The following is a 21,431-nucleotide window of genomic DNA, read 5'->3' as shown; positions in this document are numbered from 1 at the left end:
CACCTCCCTTCCTGTCCTCCCTGAGGGTATGTCTACACTACAAAGTTAATTCGAACTAACGGATGTTAGTTCGAATTAACTTTGATAGGCGCTACACTAGCGCTCCGCTAGTTCGAACTAGGTAAACTTCATTTTACGAGGACTAAGCCTAGTTCGAACTTACTAGTTCAAATTAAGGCGTGTGTATCCCTTTAATTCGAACTAGTGGGAGGCTAGCCCTCCCCAGGTTTCCCTGGTGGCCACTCTGGCCAACACCAGGGAAACTCTATTGCCCCCCTCCCGGCCCCGGACCCCTTAAAGGGGCATGGGCTGGCTACAGTGCCTGTGCCAGGTGCAAGCCTGCCAGCACCCAGCCAGCAGACCCTACACCTGGCACAGCTCGAGCCAGCCACCCGATGCCCCCCCAGCCCTCCCCCTCTTCCCGGGACCAGGCTGGCGGCTCCCGGGAGCTTGCCCAGGACCGCAAAAGGCGGGCACCCACCTGGTCCAGTGCAGACATCGTGGACCTCGTCCACGACCTCCGCACTAGGCACAGGAAAGCGGCCGTCTAGGGCAGGAGAGCTGCCAGCCTGGCCACCCAGGAGCAGGTTTGCATGAAAATCAAGGGGGTCCACTGAGACCCCCCGACCCTGAGCCCTGAGCTTAGAATAGCCGTACTGGATCAGACCAAAGATCCATCTAGCCCCGTAGCCTGTCTGCCGACAGCGGCCAACCCTAGGGACCCTGGAGGGGATGGACCAAAGTCAGCAACCAAGCCATTTGTCTCATGCCATCCCTCTCCAGCCTTCCACAAACTTCGGGCAGGGACACCACTTCTACCCCCTGGCTAATACCACTCCATGGACCCAACCTCCATGACTTGATCTCACTTCTCTTTAAACTCTGTTCTAGTTCTATCCTTCACAGCCTCCTGCAGCAAGGAGTTCCACAGGTTGACTATTTGCTTTGTGAAGAACAACTTTCTGTTACTAGTTTGAAGCCTGCTACCCATTCCTTTCATTTGTTGTCCTCTAGTCCTTCTATTATGGGAACTAATGAAGAACTTTTCTGTATGCACCCTCTCCACCCCACTCATGCTTTTATAGACCTCTATCATATCCCCCCTCCGTCTCCTCTTTTCTAAGCTGAAAAGTCCCAGTCTCTTTAGCCTCTCTTCATATGGGACCTGTTCCAAGCCCCTCATCATTGTAGTTGCCCTCCCCTCTCCCACCCTCTCTCTTCCCCTCTCCCACCTCCTTTTCCCAGTCTCCCCCAGTTTTGTTCAATAAAGAGAGATTCTATTTTTGAACACAATTGTCCTTTATTTTGTACATCAGGAAGTGGAAAGAGGTGAGGGAGGAATGGGGTACGAGCCCCCGATGGGAAGGACTGGGCTGGCTCTGTGGGCTTCTGGGGGTGGAAGCTCTCCTGCAGCCCCCTAATTGCCCCCTCTCCCAAGTGCAGCCGGTCTGATGGCCGAGTGCTGTGATGTGCCCAGTGTGGGTAGTCCGGGCACTCGAAGCCAGGACTGCTTTGCAAGCGGGGAACCCCTGAGAACTGTCTGTCCGGGGTGGGGGTCGGGTCCCTTTAAGCACAGCCCTCAACTAGCATGAGACAGCAGCTCCACGCTTTAAGTCATCATCTGATGCCCAGCCGGCACTGCTTCTGGCCATCCTTATCCCCAGTTCAGGGTCCACTCTGTGTGGACATGCTAGTTCGAATTAGCAAAACGCTAATTCGAACTAGTTTTTTAGTCTGGATGCGTTAGTTCGAATTAGCTTAGTTCAAATTAACTAATTCGAACTAAGTTAGTTCGAATTAGCGCTGTAGTGTAGACATACCCTGAGCTAGTGTGGCAGTCTTGCGGCTGCACACCAACCACAAGGCTCCAGCACGGACTCCCTATATGCCACTCAAAATTATCTTGAGTGCCACGTACAGCACGTGTACCATATGTTGCTGACTGCTGGTATAAAAAAACTTAGTCCTGCACTGGGCTAGATGAATTCTCATGGTCCCTTCTAGTCCTACAATTTATGGCTTTCTTTAGTTTCATCCTTTGGTTTTCATCCCACTTTGATAAAGGGAGGGGGTAACCGATTAGTATTTAGCTTGTGCAAACAATGGTTGATGAAGCATGAGCATCTACCTTCTTTGGAGATAGCACTCTCAAAGACAGACATGATGGGTTAAAATACATCTAGCCTACTCTGACTCTAAACTGAAAGGGAAAAACACTTGTCTTCTGTGACAATCAAGCTGACCTCTTTTCATCTTTCATAGCATCCAGGAGGAGGAGCCAATTGTCACTTCCTCATGGGAAGTTCAAAAAACAATGATAGAGCTTGTTGCGATATATTTATTCACGTCCTGTGAACCACACCTGACAGATGCAAAGGAGTATGCTCCAGTAATATCCTTTGAGAACCATGTAACATGAAAAACATTTAGCTCTAAGAAGGATTTCATCTTTGCAGTTTCCTATCTCAAATAGAAGCTCAGTATCCCTGACTCCTATGCTTCTTTACAGTGAAACATGCTGTTAAAGCCACAGTGGACACATCATCTTCCCCAAAGAAGGCTTTGAATGTTATTAGCATAAGCTAATGTCTTTGAGCTTCCAAATGCCTCTTGTTTAGAAGTCTTTCTGGCTTGTTATCATAACCTCTCTTTCTTTCCACAGATATTGTTAATCAGCCAGAAGATCAGAAATTTACTTTCATTACTATGTGCTTTATATTTTTAGCTGCAAACTAGCTTTTACATTTACTTTTACGTTTAAACATAACAATACTATATGGAATGGAATGCACTTGAGAAATAAAAGCAAACCAGATCAGGACCTTGTCTGCAAATCCAACCCAACACAATAGTGAAAAAGATTAGCTTTGAGAACAATATTAAATGCTGATTTTTGGCTAGTGCCAAGGAGCACACAGCTCGAGGGGGGTGCATGTGTGTCCCTGAGTCTGTGTATTTGTATACAGCATTATGGACAAAGGGGAAGTAAAGATTACTTTTGCACTCCTCCTTTCATGGAGCCACTATGTCCATGGCTAATCCTCCAGAGTAAATTAGAGGGCTGCTGTAATTTCTACCTGCAGCTAATGGCCCCAAATGGGAGCCAGGAAATGACTGTGCCCATAATATGACAGGCAAAGAAGGGTTTGGTGTAAGATCCATGCCACTACAGGATCTTCCCTGATCCAGCTACAGCAGTTTCACTGCCAGAAATCACTGTCTGTATTTGCATTTGAGAATGTAGCCCTAGGTGTCATTTAATGCAAGCCTCGTATTATCATTTCATTCTTACAGAAAATTTGGATGTTCGGAGATGAATTCAGAAATATTAAATAAAATTCAGGCTGTTAAATTGTATTACATTATATCATATCAAATTTCAATCAACGTTTACTGTATGACTGCATTGTAATAAAGATTTCAGAAAGGCAACAAAGCTTTAAACTTGCTGTAAACGAAGCACCTATGTTTATTACAATTCTGCAGGGCACTATTTCAACATAGATGATTGTCAGTCATACAGATGGCCCTATGTTAATTCTCTTTTCTAATTGGGAAAATGGAGGTGAGGTGGAATTTTTATTACAACTGCTTATGTGATTGACATATGTCTGTGCTGAAGAAGTGTTTAGAACATATTCTTATTGTAAATAGAAGAAAAACATCCGAAATAGTCTACTTACCCTGGAGTTTGCTTTTACATCTGAATGTTTACAGCAAAAATCATAAGACTTTGTGTTAGTAATTATTACTTTTCAGTTGGTCATCAAATACAACTAAGTCTGCCTTACTAAATACCAACATCACTATGATGTACTAGCAACTTATGATGTATTGAGAGGCACACAGAGGCAGTGTAAATGCATTGTTAAAATGAAATAATTTTTAAATTAAAAATAAAGCTGTTTCAATAATTTTCCAAATAATGGCTCCAGCTTCACCCACAGATCTGATGTTCTGATTGGAGTCTGTGTGTGGGTGTGGGAAAAAGTCCTGGTGTTCACCAAGAACTGACGAGATTCCCTGCAAACTCATATAATTTAAAATTATAAACTGGACCTCTCAGAATAAAACAACATCTATCTAAGAAAAGCTTTTACAATATCCAATAAATGTCCCAATTTCAACTTGTTTTCATTATATCTTTCTCTGCTTTTTAAAATTAGGACACAAAATACATATATGCACATCTTTTACAAAGTAAATCAATGCTGTAGATTATACATTTTTAATGTAGTCAGCTCTTTAACTTCCAAGCTTTTTGCTCTGCAGAAACAGGCTGATAGCAAGAATAATGCGTAGGTTTCCACTGTGTACTAAGGATAAGAATGTCCACATCATTATACATTCTTTTCTATCCAGATATAGACCAGTTTTGAATTACTCATTTTTTTCCCAGTGTGCTGTATATTTAAAAAAGTATAGAAAGGAAAACATGCTACCTTTTAAAGCAAGCTAGCAGTAAAAATGAAGTAGAAAAACATTCCATTTTTCCTTTCTGGTTTGCTACTAAGTACCAGTTTCTTGAAGTTTTACCCACCAGCAAAAATGATAAATATATTGAAAAAGAAGGAAGGAAAAAATGAAAGAGAAAGCTGGCTGTTAAAGGAGCTGATGTAAAGATGGAGAGACATAGCCATAGAAACTGGTCACATAAATAGTCATGAAATGAAAAGTTTCAGATTTGTATTGAAGTAAAAAAAAACTACTTAGAGAAAGGCCAACAGGCCAGACTAAATAATCCTCGACTTAACGTCCAATTCTGAATCACATATTAGCTGCAGAGATTTTAATGTAAATATGCCATTACACTGTCATTACAGTGATCAGGCTGCATGGCTCACAGGTCACATCTCAGCCACTGTTAATTTTGCAGGCAAAAGCTTTTTTTCTCTTGAAATGTTAATAACTTTCTATTAGTTAATGTAGCGTGACTAAAATTCAGATTAGATATAATTCATTTTAATATCTGTGACTGGCTATCCCGATCATTTAGCAATGGTTTCCAGCTGAATACAAGATGCTAAATTGGACTCATTTGCATAGCCCTGTTAAAGCAATGCCATTCTCTAAATGTAGGCATCTTCAAATTAATTTAAAAGATTTTTTTCTGGTTTTGCTACTAGGATAAAATCTTTTGCTAACAACTAATTGAAGTTACCATGAGCCTAACACATCTTTCCCCCCCTCCTCTTCACAAGAACAAATGACTAGTTAATATCATTAACCAGTGGGGGGAAAAATAGCTATAGTGCTTTTGAATGCTAAGATGGCCTAATTTAGTAGCTGCAGCTAGACCAACCAACACTATTTATAAGGTTTGCAATAAATATATATCCTTAGTCTTAAGTACATTTAGCTACATTGTTGGAGGTCAAAAGTTAACACTGAGCGTAACCTTGAAATGATCATTGAATCCACTGGGTTTATTTAAAGTTGTGATATAAAAGATGCTTTCATTTAAGATACAGCTCAGCTAAAATAGACAGTAGGAAAACTGGAAGGAGTTCAGTATGCAGGAGCTGTTATTAACCACCAATATAATATTCACATATAACACCCTTTAATGGTAATGGGAAATACACCAGCTCAATAAAGACAAAGTAACCCCTTAACATATCAGATCCACATTTCAATAAATAAATGGGTATGAAGGTTTCCTTGCACAGCAACTTGCTTCAGTCTGAGAGGGGGAAAATTCCCGATGGGCAGAAAGCATTTTCTTTTAAGTTAAATGCAAACAAATATAGGTATGCTATTTACACTGTATCAGTTAGTATGAAACACATGTTTAGCATACAGCATTTATTCATACAGCCAATTGTAACAGTGCATTTTGAATACTAATTAGATACCAGGCACACACAAATGAAATAAATACTATGTGTTTGATTTTGAATACTCTCATAATTTAAACAAGTGAAATTGAGAAATGTTTAGAAAAAAAATGAGACTAGTGAATGCATCAAGGTCAGTGAGAGGATCAAATAAAGAGTTACTCAGTTCTAACACAGGATTTACAGGGAAGAATTTACCATTATTTTAATGACAATAAAGAGCAGTGAGAGGATACATCTACACAGCAGTGTTATTTTGGAATAACTTACATTATTCTGAAATAACATAGTCCATATCTACACACAAGCAGTTATTTAGAAATAGTGCCAAAATAATGTTGAGCTGGAGGACTTTTTACGCTAGCTCCTATAACCCTCATTTCACAAGGAGTAAGGGAACTCGAAGGAAGAGTGTTCTTCCTTCGACTTTCTGCAATGTAGACAGCCCCAAAAGCCAAATTAAGCAATTGATGTAGCTCAAGTTATGTAGCTTAATTCAAATTTTGCCCTGCTATGTAGACATGCACTGAGAGAAAAAGGACTAGATAAAAACATTGTTTTAATGTATCCCCTCTTTTTCTCAAGGATAAGTCTATAACAAGAAGCAAGGAACATTCTTTTTGTCCAGCAATACCAGCTGAAACCCAAAAAGATTACAAAGATTGATTATTACTGTAGACTAATCATCCACCAATATGCAGCAAAATAGCTCTAGCAAAGGAACAATTCAAAAGGAAAGCATGAGCGTTAGTGGGACACAAAGAAAAATACATACTAAGCCTACTAGACTATAAGCACAATGGTCCATGCTGAAGAAAAAAAGCCTGCTTTATATTTGTTTAGAAGAATAACGATTTAATTAGGAAAAGTGAATGTACATTAGGGTCAAATCTTGACAGCCAGAATGTCACTATAAGGGCTTTTGCAGCCAGTGCAACTTGCAGCAGTCATAAGGCTGCTCTAAATTGTTTTCAGGAACATTGTAGTACCCAGTTCACCTGAAAATGAGGGTACCCCAAAGAAGCTTTCCCCCCATTCTGAACTATGAGGTGTGCAGGGGAGCCAAACCTCAAAGTTTCATCTGTGATGTTTTCAATGAATGTTATGTTAAATTTGCATTCAGGTATATTTCTTCTAGAAATGTTTTTGCCTTCACTCAGTCAAAGAGGAAAAATACTGTGTAATCTATCTGACAAATCAGATAAACTAACCCAACCTATATGATCAAATGGTATCAAATTCTCTCAGAGAATTTTTAGTTCATACAGTTAAAAAACTACACTGAGTGATTCTGGATCACAAGTAAATGTGAGGAAATCATGATCTGCTTGTGGACATTCTGAAAGTTGAAAAAAGAAGCTAAATTAAGAGGATATGTTATGCATTACAAATTATTCCCTCAGGCTCCAATTTATAATGTTATTATGTTGTAAATTTCTCGACTATGTTTATGTCTCTTGGCCAATCACTTGATAAACAGCACAACAGCTTGCATATAAGCAGCATCTATTAGGGCTTTACTAGAGGAAGCAAGCAGTTTAGAGGCAGTTCTTCCATGCTGTGCTTTCTACCAACCTGTTACTATGCACTTTTCTCTGAGAAAGGCAGTTTCTTTCATAATGAATAAGGTATAAGGATGTTTGCATTTCACATCTGAACTTAGAAGAGATTATTTCACCTGCCCATATAAGTCCATGCTCGAGTGTCTAGGTCAAAAAATTCCCCAGACAGATGCTAATACAAATTTTTGTGCATGTTGAGATTTCTGGTTTAGGAATAGAGCTCCTTCAATGTGCCTCTCTCACCCCACAAGTAAATAAACCTGTATATGTCATTTGAAGATACAGGTCCTTAGTTTACACCTGCAATTGTAGCTAGTGTGGAATGAAATGTTCTCTACTTGTCCTTTCTCGAGATCTATATCCTTCTGTGGCACTGAACTGAAGTTACTGTGTCTCAGATCAAAGTCATTTCACTTAGAAACTCAAGTTGAGCTGGAAGTCACAGTCTCTTAAGTGAAGGTCAGTGGTTTATCTATTATAGCACCCAAGCCCAAATTATTTTTGCAATTAGTAATATTTATATCTGTTTTTATAGTGTAAAAGAATAAAGAAAGGACAGTCAGCATTTTCAAGAAATACAAGTTAAAGGTGTCCTATCATTTAAAATGATATATCAGGTTAGAAAGGAAACTTAAAAGCTGGCATATGCAATCTAAAATTAAATACAGATTTTGAATTTCAGGCTGTGAAGCTAAAAAGATCAAAGGAAACTCTTTACAGTTCTTTGGAATTTGGTATTATACTTCCCAGGAGGTCATTTACTCCCATAATTTAGTCTGACTTATTTTGGCTTCAGTTCCATTAAAAGTATGTAGCAAAGAGAGGGCCCCTCTTTACTTTAATTTTTAACTGCAACCTGTCAGTAAAAAAAAAAGAAAAGTGTCTGGAAGAGGATGATCTACAGAAGTACTAATAGCTTTCAAATCTTTTGACTTTTTGAGCTTGATATGGTGAGAAACTTATCTGGAATGATTGTATTTTAACCCTTTTGACTGTTCTTGGGCATAATGTGCACATTTATTGAAATGGAACTTACTCATTGCCCTTGAATATACTCTAGATGTTCTGCTGCTTCCACTAAAACGGATCCCTTGACTGCAATAATTTGCCTTAGTTAGGCATAATGATAGGGGAAGTCTGAGGTGAGTCATTTAAAGTAGCTATGGGGAAGCATCAAAAGTGAAAATTCAGGTTAGATAAGTATCCAGAAGTTCACATACTGATCTGTATAGTCTGACGCTGCCTGGTTTGCAAATCTCATGAGAACAGGCTATCTAATGAAACTAATAGAGAATACTTCCTATTGCTGGTTGGGCTGAACAGACCATGGATACAATCTTGTTTACTATATCTTGTGAAAGGGTGGATCAAAATGAAAAACAAAAACATGACATGAACTTTTTTAGCCTTCAAAAAAGAACCCAGAATGGGCTGGGTTCAAGGGATTAATTGTGAGGTTATTTTTTATTTGATCTGAACTTATTTGCACATATGTCAGAAAGGAAAGATGCAGGCGCTCCTTGTTCCACAAAGATATTAAAGATAGCTGCAGTAAATGACTGAAAGTAGCCCTATGTTGAAGGAGGATGCCAGTCCCCAAGGCCATCTCCCCACATTTCCATTTGCTCCAGAGTCAGCACCAACAAAACTACACAACAGCAATGAGAACCAGCCTCTCCCACCAACCATGACAACAGCAGCAGCTACATTCTGGAGCGTTCATGGGCAATATCCAGCCTCATGGCTTACACTGTATTCAAGACTGGAGTGAATTTAGCTGTGTGGTTACACTTTTAATTCCATCTACTGTTCTTTATGTCTGCAAGGACATTACTGTCTACAGAGACAGGCAGACATTTTGGATCCAATTCAGTGCAGTTTGTCAGCAGACAACACAGCATATACTCTCTCATTGAGACTCTGCTTTTGTTCTTTCTTATTGGTTTTAATTAACCCCCAAAGACAAAAAGCATTTGTTTTCTCTCTGTGCATGGGTAAATACAAAAGGAATGATGTCAGAGGATCATACACTGCTCTCCTGTTGGAATATGATGTCACCTATACTGACCTTGTTTCTGTAACTTGGAAAAACTGCTCTGATCTGTATTGTGTCTCTCCCTGTCCCATTGGGGTGGACTAATAGTGTTCTAGTGTATACTAATAACTTCCCAGCAGGATATCTTTTTTAAAATAGTGATCAACTTTTCCCTTATGATTAATGCTTCTGAAAACAGCTGTTTCCAACTGACAAAACTAAATGTACCGGTAATATCACAAATGCTTTTTGCAGTAAAAGGAATGGTAGCTGCAGAGAGGTTAATTCTTTTCTTTTTATGCAGGTATCTTCTTAGAAGGGAAGTGATTAAAGTAGGTTCTTTTTTGGCTTAAAAGTATTTCTCTAATCTTGTTGAAGTGGCTAAATTGTGTTTGAAGATACAGATAAAAGCCCATGCTTCTTATTTAATGAGGTATCAGGTGTATATTCACTGTTTATTTTGCTCTGCCAATGAAACATATTTTCTTGAAATAGCTTTCTATTTACTATAGTCAATAAGGAATAACTATGTGAGACATTCAGGATGCATTTTCAGCAACAGGATCAAGAAATAGATGTCCACACACATGTGCAAATATGTGTGACTATGCTGGCAGCAAATTTGTAGATAATAAAATAGGAACAGCATGGTCTGAGTCTCTCTTAATTTTGCATGGGCATTTGGGCCAACAGCAGCAATGTGTGTGCAAATGTACTCACCAGGCTACCTTGTAGACTGAATAAAAATGTCCATACTTGTTAGCTGACTACTGCTGGTGACAAAGAGTAGAAACAAGACTCAAAGAGCTAATTCTTTAGCTTGTGTTAATTGGGTAAAGATCTGACCCAGAGGGTCTGCCTATAGAGATATTTGTTCTCTGAACACTGGGCAAAATGACATTTAATAATATATTAGGCACCAATTTCTGACAGCACATTACAGGCATAGCACACAAAACATTGAGCAGTTCTTGTAACTGTGAGCAGTACTAATAGCCTCTCTGTGTTCTCCAGAAACCCACCAAATGTCAAAAAATCTCACTCAAGTCAAGTCAGACAAATGTGAGGCTGAAAAAATTAACTTTGTACCATGCCACAAAAGTTCCTGCTCCCATATGATCTTCTAATGGAAAGTAAGATAACAACTATAGTGACTAGGCTGCCAACTTCAAATGATGGTTTTCTGAGATAAGATCAGACATATGCTTATGGATACTCATAAATCCACCTTCCTTAAAAGAGGTGTGGACACAGTAAAAGACTCAGTACTTCTCCAATGCCCTTCACAAGACAGGAAGGACATGGGTACAAAGCACCGGTTATGAAGTGAAGGTCCATTGGAACATCCAGAGCTTCAGTGAGCAACACTGACCTAAACGCAAGCAAAGAACTATTTTCTATTTCACCGAGATCTTGTTCTGCCTCAATTGATGTGGATGGTTTGCATCAATGTGAATAACTGGAGACTGTCTACAGTAAGCATCCTAGAGGATCTAGGGTTAAATTAGCTTGTGGAAATCTCATAGGTTTTAAAAGTTTGATTCACTTTGGAAAGGAATCTGTAAGTTTTGAATTTTAGCAAAATTTCTAATCCCATCACCATCCTGAATTCTCCCATGATCAAACCAAATCTCTTCTTGTTGGTCTGCATGAACTCACCTTTTCCTTGAAATCCAGACTCACCACATAAAACCTCCCCTCTCTCCTTATTCAAGCCTGCTCATCCTTTCCTCCTCTCCACACACCCTTACAGTGAAGAATTGGAAGAAATAACAGTCCAGTCCGAGTATCCATTGAAATCAGATGTAGAGAGATGGATCCAGCTCTATTTATAATGAATTCCCTTTATTCAAGAGGTATAAAGGAGACAGAAGCTACAATTCTGAACACTGAAAAGAAAAGAATAAAAGGTGACTTTTCCCCATAATGTATTCTACCCTCCCCTTGCTTTGCTTTTTGGCAACTTTCAGGACATTATTGTTTTTGTGCTGGATAATGGTTGTGAAACATGCACATACTTTTCAATACCTTGTTACTTTTAAGCAGAGGTCATGCTGAACTCCAGGGCTCTATGGACAACCTCCTAACCTAAAACTAATTCTTTCCAATAACAACGCATCACATCTCAAAGATACCCACCCAGGAGCCTACCCCTGCAATAAAATCCATTGCCAACTCTGTCATCTATACTAGTGATAACATCACAGGACCTAATCTTGTAAGCCACCACATCAGAGGCTCATACAACTGCACATCCACTAATGTGCTATATGCCATTAAGTGCCAGCAATGCCCCTCTGCCAAGTATATTGGCCAAACTAGACTGTCTCTACAACAAAGGATTAGTAGACACAAATCAGATATTTGAAATGGTAACATAGAGAAACCTGTTGGGGAGCATTTCAACTTGCCTGGACACTCATTAATGGATTTAAACGTGGCTATCCTCTTTCAGAGTAATTTCAGGAACCAATTAGAGACAGAGACAGTGGAACTGGCCTCTATGTGCAAATATGACACATTTACCCAGGGACTTAACAAAGACATTTTCTAGATGGGCTATTATAATCAACATCCAAATGACATCAAAAGGTAAGTATTGGACACTTATAGCACACTCTTTTAGCCTTATTTAGCATGGACACTTTAACTGACAAGTTTTTTTCTCCTTCCTGTCACCCCTCTTTATCTGCTTTTTATTTGTCCCTCTGTGCCCCTTGCTCCATTCACCTGAAGTAGTGGGTTGTGCCCACGAAAGCTTATGACACTATCTATATTTTTGTTTGTCTATAAGGGTACGTCTATACTGCATGCTTATTTCAAAATAAGATATTCTGGAATAGGTATTCTGAAATAGTTTATTTCAAAATAGCATGTCTATACTGCAGGGAAGCCTCAAAATTAGTCCGAGCCAGGCTTCCCTAATGTAGATGTGCTATCTCGATTTAGAGGCCCAGGAGGCACTGGGGAGGAATAATTTATAATGGCCCTGGTGAGCAGCTATTTTGAAATGGCAGCAGTAGAATGTCTACACATACCTTATTTCAAAATAGCTGTTTCAGAATAGGTTTTATTCTTCATAGAATGAGGTTTACAGATTTCATAATATGTTTCATAAATTATTTTGAAATAACGGAATGGCTGTGTAGATGCTCTCATTGTTATTTCAAAATAATGCTAGTACAGTATAGATGAACCCTAAGATGATACGGGACCATTTGTTATTTTTTTAAATTTTTTAATTCATAGACTAACATGGCTACCCCTCTGAGACCCACAGGGGTATTGAGACAGATAAGACCTTGGGTTAAAACTTGCCATCTCAAAGACTACTTTTTTTTTTTTGTTTTTAAAAGCACTTAGTTCTGGTAATCAGGAACCAGAACTAGCCAAAAGTTTTTATAGTTTTGGCAACTTACAGTACTTCCTTAAATTTGTTAATGAAAATCAGTAAATCCAGAAGACATTGGTATTACTCTCCATTTAAATTGCTAAGTATGATTCCCCACCTGAGTATGGCATTTCAAGCTGGATGGGGCTGCTATTGATAACAAAGGATCAACGCGCATAGATAGATTTGCCAGGCCTGGCATATTTTAAGGGCTCTATTCCTCCTATTTCAGGATATTAATGTTATTATTTATTTAGATGTAAGCAGTGATCATACAATCCCTGCTCTGAACAAAAGATAAAGCACAATTAGAGCTATGCAAAGAATACTCATTCCTTTGCTGCAGCAGCGGATATAGGGCAGGGCGAGTGGGGCGGCTGCCCCGGGCCCCGGAGTTCCTGAGGCTCCGCGCATGCACCGTGGCACATGCGCCGTGTCAAAGGAGGGGCCCCGCGAAATTTCGCCGCCTGGGGCCCCGCGGCACTGCCCTGGGCCCTGCAGCCCTCTCATCCACCCCTACTTTGCTGTCCCATAGAAGATGTCAACATTTTTGAAATTTGTCTTGGCCCCAATCCAGGAGCGAACCAAACATTTCGATTTTTTTTTTTAAATAGGAAATCCTCAGGGCTTTCTACGATAGGCAGATGGCAGAGCCACTGACCCTAGAAGACCTGAGGTCCCTGACTCCTGCACATTCTGCCTGGTGTGTGGCTCTAGGCCATGGACCCTGTAAATCTGGATGAAGCATGCATGGCAGGCTGCTCTGAAGCCCCAGGCTTCCCACTGCTCAGGAGCCAGCCTAGGGAGGCAGCAGGAAACCAGGCTAATTTCTTTTGGAAACTTCTCTGGTGGGCAAGCAGGTTTTGAAATCTGCCTAACCCTTAGGGTTCCTATGGAATGTCACTGAAATAAAACCATCACCCCAGAACATTTGGGTTTCAATAAATTGACAAATTTTGATGAAACGCTGTTTTGTTGGAATGTTTCTGACTATGTCTAATAGCAATTTCTCCCCTAGTTTCTCCTTAGCACATTGGTCTTTCTGATTCTCTTTGACAGATGCTTCTTTCCCTCTCTTTCCTTCTTCAAAAGCCATTGCACTGCTAAAACTATATGGAAAACAATATAGTTAAAGAAGTATGACTCACTGGTACATTCTCAAATTATTTGATAGGAAGAGGAAGTTGTATTGATAAAAGCATCTTTATACTGGCATAACTGTGTCCACACTAAAGGGCTGTCCCGTTACATATAGGTTTTTCAATCATATAATAATAGAAACAAACCCTTAAACACCCACATTTATATTTGTGGATTGCTACCTTTTGTCAGTTTTTTCTATTTCTATTTAATTCCGTACATATGCAATTGTCTGATTTATATGTAGGATTGTGTCTCTGTTAATCTATTAACATTTTGTAATTTTGTTAAACCTGTTTGTTGTATTTTCATCTATTTAACCAAGTTTACTCTGCTTCTCTTTTTTTGCTTACATTTATCATTAAAGTTCTATGCTAAAGTGCTCTCTCCTCATCATAACCATTCACATTTCTCCAGGTATCTATGGCAGCTCTGCCAGAGCACGCGTCTACACAGCAACATTATTTTGGAATAACATCCATTATTCTGAAATAACAATGTGAGCATCTACACAGCAATTCCATTATTTCAAAACAAATTCAAAATAACAGACAACTTATTCCAACTTCTATAAACTTCATTCTATGAGGAATAACACGTCTTCTGAAATTGCTATTTTGAAATAGCAGTAGTATGGATGCTCTACTGTGGCTATTCCAAAATAGCTCCTCCCCAGGGCCATTCAAAGTAATTACTCCCTAGGGGTATGTCTACACTACCCCGCTAGTTCGAACTAGCGGGGTAATGTAGGCATACCGCACTTGCAAATGAAGCCCGGGATTTGAATTTCCCGGGCTTCATTTGCATAAGCGGGGAGCCGCCATTTTTAAAACCCCGCTGGTTCGAACCCCATGCAGCGCGGCTACACGGGGCTCGAACTAGGTAGTTCGGACTAGGATTCCTATTCCGAACTACTGGTACACCGGTGGAACGAGGTGTACCGGTAGTTCGGAATAGGAATCCTAGTCCGAACTACCTAGTTCATGCCCTGTGTAGCCGCGCTGCACGGGGTTCGAACCAGCGGGGCTTTAAAAATGGCGGCTTCCTGCTTATGCAAATGAAGCCCGGGAAATTCAAATCCTGGGCTTCATTTGCAAGTGCGGTATGCCTACATTACCCTCCTAGTTCGAACTAGGAGGGTAGTGTAGACATACCCTAGTGCTTCCTGGGGCTCTAAATCAAGATAGGATGTCCACATTAGGGGCACCTGCCTCAGACTAATTTTGAGGCTTCCCTGTAGTGTAGACATGCTATCTTGAAATAAGCTATTTCAGAGTATTCCTTGTGAAATTGCTTATTCTGAAATAAGTGTGCAGGGTAGATGTACCCACTGTGAGCAGTGGGGCATAGTTGAGTCATGACTCCTACAGTTTTGGTCTAGATCCAGATGTCTTTAAATACGTGGAGTATTTAAAAATCCAACTCAAAATAAGTAATGTGGACAGGTGAATGATTTGGCTAGTGATTTTAGACCTCCTTAATTGGCCACCTTCCAGATTGACAAGGAGACCACAGACTTGATATACACAGATGCTCTCGGCTACTGTAGAAGAGCTCTGCAGCTCAGTATGACCCAAGAGCAAAGAGTACAGTTTGGGTTCAGGATCAGTATTTTGTTACAAACACCTTGGCACAGATACAGGACTATGTAGCACTTTAAAGACTAACAAGATAGTTTATTAGATGATGAGCTTTCGTGGGCCAGACCTTTGTGGCACAGATCTTTGTCTCTGCTGCTGCTGAGACTCCAGTGGTTCAAACGGACTGGAAAAGAGCAGAGAAAGATTCCCCTAACATGGGGGGGAATATCTGGACTGCATAAAACCCTAGGTGCTAGAATTAGAGGTGCTACCATATCTCCTGGCTTGAAGTGGTTCCCATCATATACAGGGCATAGAGTGTGGTTCAATGGCTCTTAGAACTCCCACTATACAAATTATTCCAGTGCCCCTACATAGAATGAGTAGCTCTGCTCATTGATACCATCTCCCAGCTGTTCCACACCCCAGAACAGTGACAGGGTTCAGGGTTGGGAGAGGAATTGCCAGAGCTTACTATACTCTGTCATTATAATAACCCTAGAGGGCCATGCAAGCCAGCATAAATTGGAACAGCTTTGTATGATTCACCCTGGGACCAAGTTTTCCAGGTTGAACAGAAGTGTCATATACAGCCACCTTTGCCTATCCCTCTCAAATCCTCTGTCACACAAAGCTTGGCTGGACCCAAGGAGCAGGGCTCTTCAAGCAAACACACATTCTTGAGTCTTTCCCTGCTTTTTGGAAGACAGGTACAAATTTGCTGGTTTTTGTTATTTGTTTTTTAAAATCCTCATGCAACTAGCTTCCTAGGTCTGTTTGCACAATACAATTATGCATGCTGTAAGTGCCAAATGAAAACAAAAGGCATTTAACATTAATCATACCGGAAAGTCATCACATTGTGATCATACACAGCATCACTCTGGCTGCCCAGCTAGATTTTCCACTTTCATGCAAACAACAGTACTAAATTGAATTACATAAAAAGAAGCTACATACTGACTCCCAGCAGTATGTTTTGACAAAACACTTTGTCTCCTTAAATGATTTCAGATGCTGTAGTCAAAAGCCTTGACTGCAAATAATGGGTTCATAAAACCTATCTTTAAAATTTTACCTGACAGTAATGCTGTGCAAATATCTGCACTTCTAGTTCACCTTCTCCACTTGTTTACATCAGGATTTTAATAGAGTGGCTGTCACATAACAACAGCTAAAGGCCACTGTTTGATAAGTTGCTGTAAAAATAGACTGTTTAAAATGAGAATTTCCTTCTTAAATTCAGCCATCAGAAAGGTGGTGGTTAGGAATATATTGGAGAGAGACAATTTCTTGGAGGACTGCAATAAAAACCTTTAGAGTTCAGTGACATCCCAACTAAAAATGACTTTGTAAGAAACTACATTTCCCATATGTCTTCAGTTGCCATAATATAAACATATACGAGGCTTGGGCAGGACATACAATGTTAATATTTTTCTTGCTGAGTCTGTTTAAGGACTATAAGTGAGGTTACTTTGCAGTTATAAAATGAACTAAGTACAGCCCTTTAAGCCCTAGTGAATAGAGAAATTTATCAATGAAATTTACCTCTCTTGCAGAGGACAGGTCTAGGACATTCAAACCATACGTACCACACTGAGGCCATACAGCCATCCTATGGCTGAAGAGCTTTGCAATGTTCTCCCCTCTCACCCCCCGCATGCTGCAGAAGGAGGCCATGATTATCTCTTTTAGGCCAAAGTGAAGGGCAGCAGTGTGGCATGCAAGGAGGAAGGTGACAGCACTAAGGTCATGCACAGCAATGGCTCCAGAATACTATACACATGGCGCAGAGGGGCTGCAACCAGTATAGACTGGAGAACTGACTGGGGGAACTGCTTTGCTGCTCAAGAACGGGATCTAACTTCTTGGTGGAGCTCAGCTCTTAAGCTTTGTGAAATCTGTGTGATTTTATGGGAATGGTTTGGATTTCTGGATGTCGATGTGCTATAAAGTCTCCTAATGGGCATGAATATAGTATTAATAGGCAGCCTCCAGCCTTGAGAGACAAAAGTCTTTTCTTCTTCCCTAACAGACATAAATATAAGTTATACCAATTAAAAGCTAGGTCATGTCATGTGATGAGGGGGCACAGAGCCACTTCCCTACCTGCACAGCCAGTCTCTACAGGGACTGGGTGCACTCAGAGGGAAAGGGGAGGATGTAGAGCTGGGCAGGTGGGCAGTGGCATGTATGCTGCACCCTCAAAAGGCATGTATAGTAATGTTTGTGCTCTCCCTGAATTATGGAGAGGGTAGTAGGAATTGTGCTAGTCTACATTTGTACTGAGTTAGGGTGTACCATGCCATCCCCAATGCCTGGTTAAATGGCATGAATTAGTCCTACACGATGTCAGTCATAGCAAGATTTCTAAGGATCTAGTGATGTCTTATAGATCCAGTGTCAAAAGGCATGTGCAAAGGGCCATACTTGACCAAAGCTCTTGCCCAGAGAAAAGGGATACTTCTGATTTACATTGGTCTTAGAGAGCTCAGAACCAGACCATCTATGTGCTGCAGTGCTGTGCTTGGTGAATAAAGATGTAAATTATTCCCGAGCTCCATTGTGTAACGTTATTGCAAGTGTCCCTAATAAAAAGGCCAAGATAAAATTCTTGCTACAGAAGGTCACTTGTGATGTTCAATGGAGAATCTACACTTGGGGGAACATAGAGCCAAAAAGTGAGACATCAAAATCAGAGTCAAACAAATGTACTTTCCTTCTCATTTTATGGATCATTCACAGCCATTCATTTATCAGAACAGCTCTTCCAGAGGAGACATATGATCTATCCTAAATTTCATCAGATACACGTCCATGTTCCTGTAGGGCACTTCAAAACAGCTGTATTAACATCAGGAACAGTGGGACATCAATGAAGAGGTCTATAGGCGAAAATGGAGCACTATGGGATTTATTCAGAAATACCATTAATTAGGCCACTTAAGCACATGCTTAACTTTAAGCACTTGAAAAGTCCCACTGAAGTCAGTGAATGTGTACATACAGAGCTGGAGCAACATACAATATATCTCACCAACATTTTTGACTTAGAGGTCACACAGGTGGTTCCAGGAAAAAAAAAAACCTAAAACCCTGCTAAATCTTTTGGAAAAATAATAATTATTTTATAATAGCAAATTTTATAGCCCATTAGTAAGCTTCATCACAGAGAGGGGCTAAGAAGCCAGTTTAATAGGATTAATCTTAAAAACACTTATGCAATAATCCATTGCAGGCAGTTGTAGCACATCAATGAGACACACGGCAAAGGTCTTACGTACATATTTACATGATAGACATAATATTGGCTTCATATTTTGATAATTCATTTACTGCTTGGAAACCTTGTTTCCTCTGAACTTGTCGTACACAGTATCAGCAAGGAACTCAGTCAGATCCATCCCTGGTGTTTTTGGCAATATGCCCTTACCGTATTAAATACAACAAGACCATTATCAGCATGGCCTTATGCTCTATGGGATCTGTGTAAATGCAATCCTTGACTCACCTTTTGCCATGCTCCTACTTCTTTCTTTTATGCTCTTCTATGTGATGGAGACATTCCTTTGACAATGGATGGGGGTTTGGAAACTTGCTAACAGAGCTCTCCTTTTCATCTTACCAGTATGTAATCTAGACCACAATATAAAATAGGACTTTTTATTTCCCTTTAGGCATTTTCTTGCATCATTTGTGAAGATGTGCATTTGATACCACATTTGGATTGTGCCATGAATCCTCGCACTTATGGACATTTAATAGAACAATAACAATAAATCGTTATGATTATTATTAAATAATTTCCACCTACAAAGTGACTTTCTCTCAAAATGTTTAAATGATTTATCAGCGCTTCAGTAACAAGTTAGGCCTCTCCCTGCGGTTACTGTGACAATATTTGATTTTGTCTCATGGAAAGTCGAATAGAAATTACTTCCATCCTTTCTTGTCTGGTGTCACACCCATCACACTTGCTTTAAATTTCAACACTTTATTTTCACCTTAAAATGCAAAGGGTCTGATTCTCATTTCTTCAGCAGCCACCTGACATCACTCTGCCGGTGTACACTAACAAAGTAGTATAAAGGGACTTCTGGCTAGGCCCCAACTCATTGCATGTTTGCGATGTGAAAGCAAACTTGGAAAATGTTTCACTTGGAAAATGGATCCCTCCTTATTCAGAAACATATCTGGTTTTGCTTTTTTTTTCCAATAAGAGAATGAGCCGATGTTTGTTTAAAAAAGAAAATCACATCAGCAGGTGGGGAAACTGAGGCACAGGCAGGTCACAACAGATGGCCATATATTGATCCAGGAGCAAAGCTGCTGGAATAAACCACAACAGTCTTGAATTCTAACCAGTAGTCATCACCACTACTCACCCCATGATTTGTTTTTTTGTTTTTTTCCTTAACCGAGAGTACTCTCTGGCTGCCAGAAGAAAAACCAGCAAATTTATACTAATGGAAAACATTGGAAAATACTGTGAAAGCTAGGAAGTAGGGTGATGGAAGCTGACCCTAGTCACTTGGTATTTTGTAATTCTAATTACTCTTCCTTTAATTTAAGCAGCTGACACACCTTTCCAAGGTTTTTAGAAAGTTAATAAGGCAGCTGAGTAAGGACTTCAGGGTCATATGCACACCCCTGTGTGCTTATTTTATTTATTAGCTGCTGCTTTAATATTATTGTAATCATATACATCATCATATATGAAGTTAATGCACATTAAAATATTACTGGACAAAGAGTATTACTATATATATGTTTTTAAAAACGTTTGCCAACTGTAGATTGTTTGGGGCTAAACATACAATAATACTTGTCATCTACACCAAGCTGCATATATTTGAACTCGACTTCTTAATTATGGTTCATAGGCATCAGTTTACTGACAACCATCTGCCTTGATGTCACTCTTTAATTCCATCTTCCCTAGATGAAATTAAAATATTGACTAACATAATTTTTTGCATGGGAAAGTGGAAAAGTTCAGAGGAGTGCTTAAACTAGATGGACTTTGACTATTATTCTCCCTGAGATCTCTGTCTAGCCATGCTGATGGACAACACCACCCATTTTCATGCATGAACATGGTAGTTTGCAGGAAAAGTAGGTGCAGTTGCATGTACACAAATACATGGAGGCTTTCCAACTGAAATTCAGTGTTTATAGTTAAATAGACTATCACTGTGCACAGACTTAAAAAAAAACACCAAAGCTTCCAGACACTAGGTTAAAGTTGCTGTTATAAACTGGCTGAAGTCCAATGTCAATTTACATCAGAAGAGAATGTGGCCCCTTAAAATAATTAAGTCGTGTCACACACTTAACTGCCCTCTCTCCATTCTCATCACCCTGGCTATTTAAAATATAAGTGTTTGAGGGAGGGACTAGGCAGGGGCTGGATCCTTAGCTATGTGGACTCATGCTCCAGCTGGCAGAGAGAGGGGTGGTAAATGTGGCTCCACTTCCCTCTGATGCTGTGTCTGCTCTGGTAGCTGAACTGTTAGAATAAGTTAGAGCTGGCAAAAGACTCCTCTCAATTATGTCACCTGGTATGGTATCTATGGGTGTGTCTAGACTACATGCCTCCGTCGACGGAGGCATGTAGATTAGCCAGATCGGCAGAGGGAAATGAAGCCGCGATTAAAATAATCGCGGCTTCATTTAAATTTAAATGGCTGCCCTGCTCTGCCGATCAGTTGTTTGTCGGCAGATCGGGGCAGTCTGGACGCGCCGCGCCGACAAAGAAGCCTTTCTTGATCGGCACAGGTATGCCTCGTGAAACCAGGTTTACCTGTGCCGATCCTAGAAGCTATCTGCATGGAAGTGAAGAGCAAATGGCTTACCTCAGAGGAACCTTCAGCCACACTTTAA

Source organism: Pelodiscus sinensis, chromosome 7, assembly GCF_052426305.1.
Source record: "Pelodiscus sinensis isolate ZL-2025 chromosome 7, ASM5242630v1, whole genome shotgun sequence".
NCBI classification, from domain to species: Eukaryota; Metazoa; Chordata; order Testudines; family Trionychidae; genus Pelodiscus; species Pelodiscus sinensis.
Note: the sequence above shows the minus strand (reverse complement) of the source record.